Below are 11,405 nucleotides of genomic sequence, written 5' to 3' on the forward strand. Positions count from 1 at the left end.
AAGCAAATTTTAGAGATCTGGCTTAGTTAATGTTTTCAAATTATAACTAGCAACCATCTGTACAATTTTTGAATTTATTTACGTTTTTAGTATTTGAGATTATTTTTTTAATTGAATTAATAACTGTAAAAAATAGCAAAATTGACGAGAAGTAAGCAAATTTTAGAGATCTGGCTTAGTTAATGTTTTCAAATTATAACTAGCAACCATCTGTACAAAGTTCGAAATCATTTTGGTTTCTAGTATTTGAGATTATTTTTTTAAATGAATTAATAACTGTAAAAATAGAAAAATTGATAAAAATTTAGCAATTTTAGAGGTCTGGCTCAGCTAATGTTGTCAAATGATAACTAGCAACCATATGTACAAAGTTCGAATTCATTTTGGTTTCTAGTATATGAGATTATTTTTTTAAATGAATTAATAACTGTAAAAAATAGCAAAATTGACGAGAAGTTAGCAAATTTTAGAAATCTGGTTCAGTTAATGTTTTCAAATAATAACTAGGAACCATCTGTACAAAGTTCGAATTTATTTTGGTTTCTAGTATTTGAGATTATTTTTTTAAATGAATTAGTAACTGTAAAAATAGCAAAATTGATGACAAGGTAGCAAATTTTAGAGGTCTGGCTCAGCTAATGTTATCAAATGATAACTAGAAACCATCTGTACAAAGTTCGAAATCATTTTGGTTTCTAGTATTTGAAATTATTTTTTTAAATGAATTAATAACTGTAAAAAATAGCAAAATTGACGAGAAGTAAGCTAATTTCAGAGATCTGGCTTAGTTAATGTTTCAAATTATAACTAGCAACCATCTGTACAAAGTTCGAAATCATTTTGGTTTCTAGTATTTGAGATTATTTTTTTAAATGAATTAATAACTGTAAAAAATAGCAAAATTGACGAGAAGTTAGCAAATTTTAGAGATCTAGCTTAGTTAATGGTCTCAAATTATAACTAGCAACCATCTGTACAAAGTTCGAAATCATTTTGGTTTCTAGTATTTGAGATTATTTTTTTAAATGAATTAGTAACTGTAAAAATAGCAAAATTGATGACAAGGTAGCAAATTTTAGAGGTCTGGCTCAGCTAATGTTATCAAATAATAACTAGGAACCATCTGTACAAAGTTCGAAATCATTTTGGTTTCTAGTATTTGAGATTATTTTTTTAAATGAATTAATAACTGTAAAAATAGCAAAATTGACGAGAAGTTAGCAAATTTTAGAAATCTGGTTCAGTAAATGTTTTCAAATAATAACTAGGAACCATCTGTACAAAGTTCGAAATCATTTTGGTTTCTAGTATTTGAGATTATTTTTTTAAATGAATTAATAAATGTAAAAAATAGCAAAATTGACGAGAAGTTAGCAAATTTTAGAGATCTGGCTTAGTTAATGTTTTCAAATTATAACTAGCAACCATCTGTACAAAGTTCGAAATCATTTTGGTTTCTAGTATTTGAGATTATTTTTTTAAATGAATTAGTAACTGTAAAAATAGCAAAATTGATGACAAGGTAGCAAATTTTAGAGGTCTGGCTCAGCTAATGTTATCAAATAATAACTAGGAACCATCTGTACAAAGTTCGAAATCATTTTGGTTTCTAGTATTTGAGATTATTTTTTTAAATGAATTAATAACTGTAAAAATAGCAAAATTGACGAGAAGTTAGCAAATTTTAGAAATCTGGTTCAGTAAATGTTTTCAAATAATAACTAGGAACCATCTGTAAAAAGTTCGAAATCATTTTGGTTTCTAGTATTTGAGATTATTTTTTTAAATGAATTAATAACTGTAAAAATAGCAAAATTGATGAAAAGGTAGCAAATTTTAGAGGTCTGGCTCAGCTAATGTTATCAAATGATAACTAGAAACCATCTGTACAAAGTTCGAAATCATTTTGGTTTCTAGTATTTGAGATTATTTTTTTAAATGAATTAATAACTGTAAAAATAGCAAAATTGATAAAAATTTAGCAATTTTAGAGGTCTGGCTCAGTTAATGTTGTCAAATGATAACTAGAAACCATCTGTACAAAGTTCGAATTCATTTTGGTTTCTAGTATTTGAGATTATTTTTTTAAATGAATTAATAACTGTAAAAATAGCAAAATTGATAAAAATTTAGCAATTTTAGAGGTCTGGCTCAGTTAATGTTGTCAAATGATAACTAGAAACCATCTGTACAAAGTTCGAAATCATTTTGGTTTCTAGTATTTGAGATTATTTTTTTAAATGAATTAATAACTGTAAAAATAGCAAAATTGACGAGAAGTAAGCAAATTTTAGAGATCTGGCTAAGTTAATGTTTTCAAATGATAACTAGCAACCATCTGTACAAAGTTCGAATTCATTTTGGTTTCTAGTATTTGAGATTATTTTTTTAAATGAATTAATAAATGTAAAAAATAGCAAAATTGACGAGAAGTAAGCAAATTTTAGAGATCTGGCTTAGTTAATGTTTTCAAATTATAACTAGCAACCATCTGTACAATTTTTGAATTTATTTACGTTTTTAGTATTTGAGATTATTTTTTTAATTGAATTAATAACTGTAAAAAATAGCAAAATTGACGAGAAGTAAGCAAATTTTAGAGATCTGGCTTAGTTAATGTTTTCAAATTATAACTAGCAACCATCTGTACAAAGTTCGAAATCATTTTGGTTTCTAGTATTTGAGATTATTTTTTTAAATGAATTAATAACTGTAAAAATAGAAAAATTGATAAAAATTTAGCAATTTTAGAGGTCTGGCTCAGCTAATGTTGTCAAATGATAACTAGCAACCATATGTACAAAGTTCGAATTCATTTTGGTTTCTAGTATATGAGATTATTTTTTTAAATGAATTAATAACTGTAAAAAATAGCAAAATTGACGAGAAGTTAGCAAATTTTAGAAATCTGGTTCAGTTAATGTTTTCAAATAATAACTAGGAACCATCTGTACAAAGTTCGAATTTATTTTGGTTTCTAGTATTTGAGATTATTTTTTTAAATGAATTAGTAACTGTAAAAATAGCAAAATTGATGACAAGGTAGCAAATTTTAGAGGTCTGGCTCAGCTAATGTTATCAAATGATAACTAGAAACCATCTGTACAAAGTTCGAAATCATTTTGGTTTCTAGTATTTGAAATTATTTTTTTAAATGAATTAATAACTGTAAAAAATAGCAAAATTGACGAGAAGTAAGCTAATTTCAGAGATCTGGCTTAGTTAATGTTTCAAATTATAACTAGCAACCATCTGTACAAAGTTCGAAATCATTTTGGTTTCTAGTATTTGAGATTATTTTTTTAAATGAATTAATAACTGTAAAAAATAGCAAAATTGACGAGAAGTTAGCAAATTTTAGAGATCTAGCTTAGTTAATGGTCTCAAATTATAACTAGCAACCATCTGTACAAAGTTCGAAATCATTTTGGTTTCTAGTATTTGAGATTATTTTTTTAAATGAATTAGTAACTGTAAAAATAGCAAAATTTATGACAAGGTAGCAAATTTTAGAGGTCTGGCTCAGCTAATGTTATCAAATAATAACTAGGAACCATCTGTACAAAGTTCGAAATCATTTTGGTTTCTAGTATTTGAGATTATTTTTTTAAATGAATTAATAAATGTAAAAAATAGCAAAATTGACGAGAAGTTAGCAAATTTTAGAGATCTGGCTTAGTTAATGTTTTCAAATTATAACTAGCAACCATCTGTACAAAGTTCGAAATCATTTTGGTTTCTAGTATTTGAGATTATTTTTTTAAATGAATTAGTAACTGTAAAAATAGCAAAATTGATGACAAGGTAGCAAATTTTAGAGGTCTGGCTCAGCTAATGTTATCAAATAATAACTAGGAACCATCTGTACAAAGTTCGAAATCATTTTGGTTTCTAGTATTTGAGATTATTTTTTTAAATGAATTAATAAATGTAAAAAATAGCAAAATTGACGAGAAGTTAGCAAATTTTAGAGATCTGGCTTAGTTAATGTTTTCAAATTATAACTAGCAACCATCTGTACAAAGTTCGAAATCATTTTGGTTTCTAGTATTTGAGATTATTTTTTTAAATGAATTAGTAACTGTAAAAATAGCAAAATTGATGACAAGGTAGCAAATTTTAGAGGTCTGGCTCAGCTAATGTTATCAAATGATAACTAGAAACCATCTGTACAAAGTTCGAAATCATTTTGGTTTCTAGTATTTGAAATTATTTTTTTAAATGAATTAATAACTGTAAAAAATAGCAAAATTGACGAGAAGTAAGCTAATTTCAGAGATCTGGCTTAGTTAATGTTTTCAAATTATAACTAGCAACCATCTGTACAAAGTTCGAAATCATTTTGGTTTCTAGTATTTGAGATTATTTTTTTAAATGAATTAATAACTGTAAAAATAGCAAAATTGATAAAAATTTAGCAATTTTAGAGGTCTGGCTCAGCTAATGTTGTCAAATGATAACTAGCAACCATCTGTACAAAGTTCGAAATCATTTTGGTTTCTAGTATTTGAGATTATTTTTTTAAATGAATTAATAAATGTAAAAATAGCAAAATTGATGACAAGGTAGCAAATTTTAGAGGTCTGGCTCAGCTAATGTTATCAAATAATAACTAGCAACCATCTGTACAAAGTTCGAATTCATTTTGGTTTCTAGTATTTGAGATTATTTTTTTAAATGAATTAATAACTGTAAAAATAGCAAAATTGATAAAAATTTAGCAATTTTAGAGGTCTGGCTCAGCTAATGTTGTCAAATGATAACTAGCAACCATCTGTACAAAGTTCGAAATCATTTTGGTTTCTAGTATTTGAGATTATTTTTTTAAATGAATTAATAAATGTAAAAATAGCAAAATTGATGACAAGGTAGCAAATTTTAGAGGTCTGGCTCAGCTAATGTTATCAAATAATAACTAGCAACCATCTGTACAAAGTTCGAATTCATTTTGGTTTCTAGTATTTGAGATTATTTTTTTAAATGAATTAATAACTGTAAAAATAGCAAAATTGATAAAAATTTAGCAATTTTAGAGGTCTGGCTCAGTTAATGTTGTCAAATGATAACTAGAAACCATCTGTACAAAGTTCGAATTCATTTTGGTTTCTAGTATTTGAGATTATTTTTTTAAATGAATTAATAACTGTAAAAATAGCAAAATTGATAAAAATTTAGCAATTTTAGAGGTCTGGCTCAGTTAATGTTGTCAAATGATAACTAGAAACCATCTGTACAAAGTTCGAAATCATTTTGGTTTCTAGTATTTGAGATTATTTTTTTAAATGAATTAATAACTGTAAAAATAGCAAAATTGACGAGAAGTAAGCAAATTTTAGAGATCTGGCTAAGTTAATGTTTTCAAATGATAACTAGCAACCATCTGTACAAAGTTCGAATTCATTTTGGTTTCTAGTATTTGAGATTATTTTTTTAAATGAATTAATAAATGTAAAAAATAGCAAAATTGACGAGAAGTAAGCAAATTTTAGAGATCTGGCTTAGTTAATGTTTTCAAATTATAACTAGCAACCATCTGTACAATTTTTGAATTTATTTACGTTTTTAGTATTTGAGATTATTTTTTTAATTGAATTAATAACTGTAAAAAATAGCAAAATTGACGAGAAGTAAGCAAATTTTAGAGATCTGGCTTAGTTAATGTTTTCAAATTATAACTAGCAACCATCTGTACAAAGTTCGAAATCATTTTGGTTTCTAGTATTTGAGATTATTTTTTTAAATGAATTAATAACTGTAAAAATAGAAAAATTGATAAAAATTTAGCAATTTTAGAGGTCTGGCTCAGCTAATGTTGTCAAATGATAACTAGCAACCATCTGTACAAAGTTCGAATTCGTTTTGGTTTCTAGTATTTGAGATTAATTTTTTAAATGAATTAATAACTGTAAAAATAGCAAAATTGATAAAAATTTAGCAATTTTAGAGGTCTGGCTCAGTTAATGTTTTCAAATAATAACTAGGAACCATCTGTACAAAGTTCGAAATCATTTTGGTTTCTAGTATTTGAGATTATTTTTTTAAATGAATTAATAAATGTAAAAAATAGCAAAATTGACGAGAAGTTAGCAAATTTTAGAGATCTGGCTTAGTTAATGTTTTCAAATTATAACTAGCAACCATCTGTACAAAGTTCGAAATCATTTTGGTTTCTAGTATTTGAGATTATTTTTTTAAATGAATTAATAACTGTAAAAATAGCAAAATTGACGAGAAGTAAGCAAATTTTAGAGATCTGGCTTAGTTAATGTTTTCAAATTATAACTAGCAACCATCTGTACAATTTTTGAATTTATTTACGTTTTTAGTATTTGAGATTATTTTTTTAATTGAATTAATAACTGTAAAAAATAGCAAAATTGACGAGAAGTAAGCAAATTTTAGAGATCTGGCTTAGTTAATATTTTCAAATTATAACTAGCAACCATCTGTACAAAGTTCGAAATCATTTTGGTTTCTAGTATTTGAGATTATTTTTTTAAATGAATTAATAACTGTAAAAAATAGCAAAATTGACGAGAAGTAAGCAAATTTTAGAGGTCTGGCTCAGTTAATGTTGTCAAATGATAACTAGAAACCATCTGTACAAAGTTCGAATTCATTTTGGTTTCTAGTATTTGAGATTATTTTTTTAAATGAATTAATAACTGTAAAAATAGCAAAATTGATAAAAATTTAGCAATTTTAGAGGTCTGGCTCAGTTAATGTTGTCAAATGATAACTAGAAACCATCTGTACAAAGTTCGAATTCATTTTGGTTTCTAGTATTTGAGATTATTTTTTTAAATGAATTAATAAATGTAAAAAATAGCAAAATTGACGAGAAGTAAGCAAATTTTAGAGATCTGGCTTAGTTAATGTTTTCAAATTATAACTAGCAACCATCTGTACAATTTTTGAATTTATTTACGTTTTTAGTATTTGAGATTATTTTTTTAATTGAATTAATAACTGTAAAAAATAGCAAAATTGACGAGAAGTTAGCAAATTTTAGAGATCTAGCTTAGTTAATGGTCTCAAATTATAACTAGCAACCATCTGTACAAAGTTCGAAATCATTTTGGTTTCTAGTATTTGAGATTATTTTTTTAAATGAATTAGTAACTGTAAAAATAGCAAAATTGATGACAAGGTAGCAAATTTTAGAGGTCTGGCTCAGCTAATGTTATCAAATAATAACTAGGAACCATCTGTACAAAGTTCGAAATCATTTTGGTTTCTAGTATTTGAGATTATTTTTTTAAATGAATTAATAACTGTAAAAATAGCAAAATTGACGAGAAGTTAGCAAATTTTAGAAATCTGGTTCAGTAAATGTTTTCAAATAATAACTAGGAACCATCTGTACAAAGTTCGAAATCATTTTGGTTTCTAGTATTTGAGATTATTTTTTTAAATGAATTAATAACTGTAAAAATAGCAAAATTGATAAAAATTTAGCAATTTTAGAGGTCTGGCTCAGCTAATGTTGTCAAATGATAACTAGCAACCATCTGTACAAAGTTCGAAATCATTTTGGTTTCTAGTATTTGAGATTATTTTTTTAAATGAATTAATAAATGTAAAAATAGCAAAATTGATGACAAGGTAGCAAATTTAAGAGGTCTGGCTCAGCTAATGTTATCAAATAATAACTAGCAACCATCTGTACAAAGTTCGAATTCATTTTGGTTTCTAGTATTTGAGATTATTTTTTTAAATGAATTAATAACTGTAAAAATAGCAAAATTGATAAAAATTTAGCAATTTTAGAGGTCTGGCTCAGCTAATGTTGTCAAATGATAACTAGCAACCATCTGTACAAAGTTCGAAATCATTTTGGTTTCTAGTATTTGAGATTATTTTTTTAAATGAATTAATAAATGTAAAAATAGCAAAATTGATGACAAGGTAGCAAATTTTAGAGGTCTGGCTCAGCTAATGTTATCAAATAATAACTAGCAACCATCTGTACAAAGTTCGAATTCATTTTGGTTTCTAGTATTTGAGATTATTTTTTTAAATGAATTAATAACTGTAAAAATAGCAAAATTGATAAAAATTTAGCAATTTTAGAGGTCTGGCTCAGTTAATGTTGTCAAATGATAACTAGAAACCATCTGTACAAAGTTCGAATTCATTTTGGTTTCTAGTATTTGAGATTATTTTTTTAAATGAATTAATAACTGTAAAAATAGCAAAATTGATAAAAATTTAGCAATTTTAGAGGTCTGGCTCAGTTAATGTTGTCAAATGATAACTAGAAACCATCTGTACAAAGTTCGAAATCATTTTGGTTTCTAGTATTTGAGATTATTTTTTTAAATGAATTAATAACTGTAAAAATAGCAAAATTGACGAGAAGTAAGCAAATTTTAGAGATCTGGCTAAGTTAATGTTTTCAAATGATAACTAGCAACCATCTGTACAAAGTTCGAATTCATTTTGGTTTCTAGTATTTGAGATTATTTTTTTAAATGAATTAATAAATGTAAAAAATAGCAAAATTGACGAGAAGTAAGCAAATTTTAGAGATCTGGCTTAGTTAATGTTTTCAAATTATAACTAGCAACCATCTGTACAATTTTTGAATTTATTTACGTTTTTAGTATTTGAGATTATTTTTTTAATTGAATTAATAACTGTAAAAAATAGCAAAATTGACGAGAAGTAAGCAAATTTTAGAGATCTGGCTTAGTTAATGTTTTCAAATTATAACTAGCAACCATCTGTACAAAGTTCGAAATCATTTTGGTTTCTAGTATTTGAGATTATTTTTTTAAATGAATTAATAACTGTAAAAATAGAAAAATTGATAAAAATTTAGCAATTTTAGAGGTCTGGCTCAGCTAATGTTGTCAAATGATAACTAGCAACCATCTGTACAAAGTTCGAATTCGTTTTGGTTTCTAGTATTTGAGATTAATTTTTTAAATGAATTAATAACTGTAAAAATAGCAAAATTGATAAAAATTTAGCAATTTTAGAGGTCTGGCTCAGTTAATGTTTTCAAATAATAACTAGGAACCATCTGTACAAAGTTCGAAATCATTTTGGTTTCTAGTATTTGAGTTTATTTTTTTAAATGAATTAATAAATGTAAAAAATAGCAAAATTGACGAGAAGTTAGCAAATTTTAGAGATCTGGCTTAGTTAATGTTTTCAAATTATAACTAGCAACCATCTGTACAAAGTTCGAAATCATTTTGGTTTCTAGTATTTGAGATTATTTTTTTAAATGAATTAATAACTGTAAAAATAGCAAAATTGACGAGAAGTAAGCAAATTTTAGAGATCTGGCTTAGTTAATGTTTTCAAATTATAACTAGCAACCATCTGTACAATTTTTGAATTTATTTACGTTTTTAGTATTTGAGATTATTTTTTTAATTGAATTAATAACTGTAAAAAATAGCAAAATTGACGAGAAGTAAGCAAATTTTAGAGATCTGGCTTAGTTAATATTTTCAAATTATAACTAGCAACCATCTGTACAAAGTTCGAAATCATTTTGGTTTCTAGTATTTGAGATTATTTTTTTAAATGAATTAATAACTGTAAAAAATAGCAAAATTGACGAGAAGTAAGCAAATTTTAGAGGTCTGGCTCAGTTAATGTTGTCAAATGATAACTAGAAACCATCTGTACAAAGTTCGAATTCATTTTGGTTTCTAGTATTTGAGATTATTTTTTTAAATGAATTAATAACTGTAAAAATAGCAAAATTGATAAAAATTTAGCAATTTTAGAGGTCTGGCTCAGTTAATGTTGTCAAATGATAACTAGAAACCATCTGTACAAAGTTCGAATTCATTTTGGTTTCTAGTATTTGAGATTATTTTTTTAAATGAATTAATAAATGTAAAAAATAGCAAAATTGACGAGAAGTAAGCAAATTTTAGAGATCTGGCTTAGTTAATGTTTTCAAATTATAACTAGCAACCATCTGTACAATTTTTGAATTTATTTACGTTTTTAGTATTTGAGATTATTTTTTTAATTGAATTAATAACTGTAAAAAATAGCAAAATTGACGAGAAGTTAGCAAATTTTAGAGATCTAGCTTAGTTAATGGTCTCAAATTATAACTAGCAACCATCTGTACAAAGTTCGAAATCATTTTGGTTTCTAGTATTTGAGATTATTTTTTTAAATGAATTAGTAACTGTAAAAATAGCAAAATTGATGACAAGGTAGCAAATTTTAGAGGTCTGGCTCAGCTAATGTTATCAAATAATAACTAGGAACCATCTGTACAAAGTTCGAAATCATTTTGGTTTCTAGTATTTGAGATTATTTTTTTAAATGAATTAATAACTGTAAAAATAGCAAAATTGACGAGAAGTTAGCAAATTTTAGAAATCTGGTTCAGTAAATGTTTTCAAATAATAACTAGGAACCATCTGTACAAAGTTCGAAATCATTTTGGTTTCTAGTATTTGAGATTATTTTTTTAAATGAATTAATAAATGTAAAAAATAGCAAAATTGACGAGAAGTTAGCAAATTTTAGAGATCTGGCTTAGTTAATGTTTTCAAATTATAACTAGCAACCATCTGTACAAAGTTCGAAATCATTTTGGTTTCTAGTATTTGAGATTATTTTTTTAAATGAATTAGTAACTGTAAAAATAGCAAAATTGATGACAAGGTAGCAAATTTTAGAGGTCTGGCTCAGCTAATGTTATCAAATGATAACTAGAAACCATCTGTACAAAGTTCGAAATCATTTTGGTTTCTAGTATTTGAAATTATTTTTTTAAATGAATTAATAACTGTAAAAAATAGCAAAATTGACGAGAAGTAAGCTAATTTCAGAGATCTGGCTTAGTTAATGTTTTCAAATTATAACTAGCAACCATCTGTACAAAGTTCGAAATCATTTTGGTTTCTAGTATTTGAGATTATTTTTTTAAATGAATTAATAACTGTAAAAATAGCAAAATTGATAAAAATTTAGCAATTTTAGAGGTCTGGCTCAGCTAATGTTGTCAAATGATAACTAGCAACCATCTGTACAAAGTTCGAAATCATTTTGGTTTCTAGTATTTGAGATTATTTTTTTAAATGAATTAATAAATGTAAAAATAGCAAAATTGATGACAAGGTAGCAAATTTTAGAGGTCTGGCTCAGCTAATGTTATCAAATAATAACTAGCAACCATCTGTACAAAGTTCGAATTCATTTTGGTTTCTAGTATTTGAGATTATTTTTTTAAATGAATTAATAACTGTAAAAATAGCAAAATTGATAAAAATTTAGCAATTTTAGAGGTCTGGCTCAGCTAATGTTGTCAAATGATAACTAGCAACCATCTGTACAAAGTTCGAAATCATTTTGGTTTCTAGTATTTGAGATTATTTTTTTAAATGAATTAATAAATGTAAAAATAGCAAAATTGATGACAA

The sequence above is a fragment of the Vanessa atalanta genome, chromosome W, assembly GCF_905147765.1.
Source record: "Vanessa atalanta chromosome W, ilVanAtal1.2, whole genome shotgun sequence".
Classification (NCBI taxonomy): Eukaryota; Metazoa; Arthropoda; class Insecta; order Lepidoptera; family Nymphalidae; genus Vanessa; species Vanessa atalanta.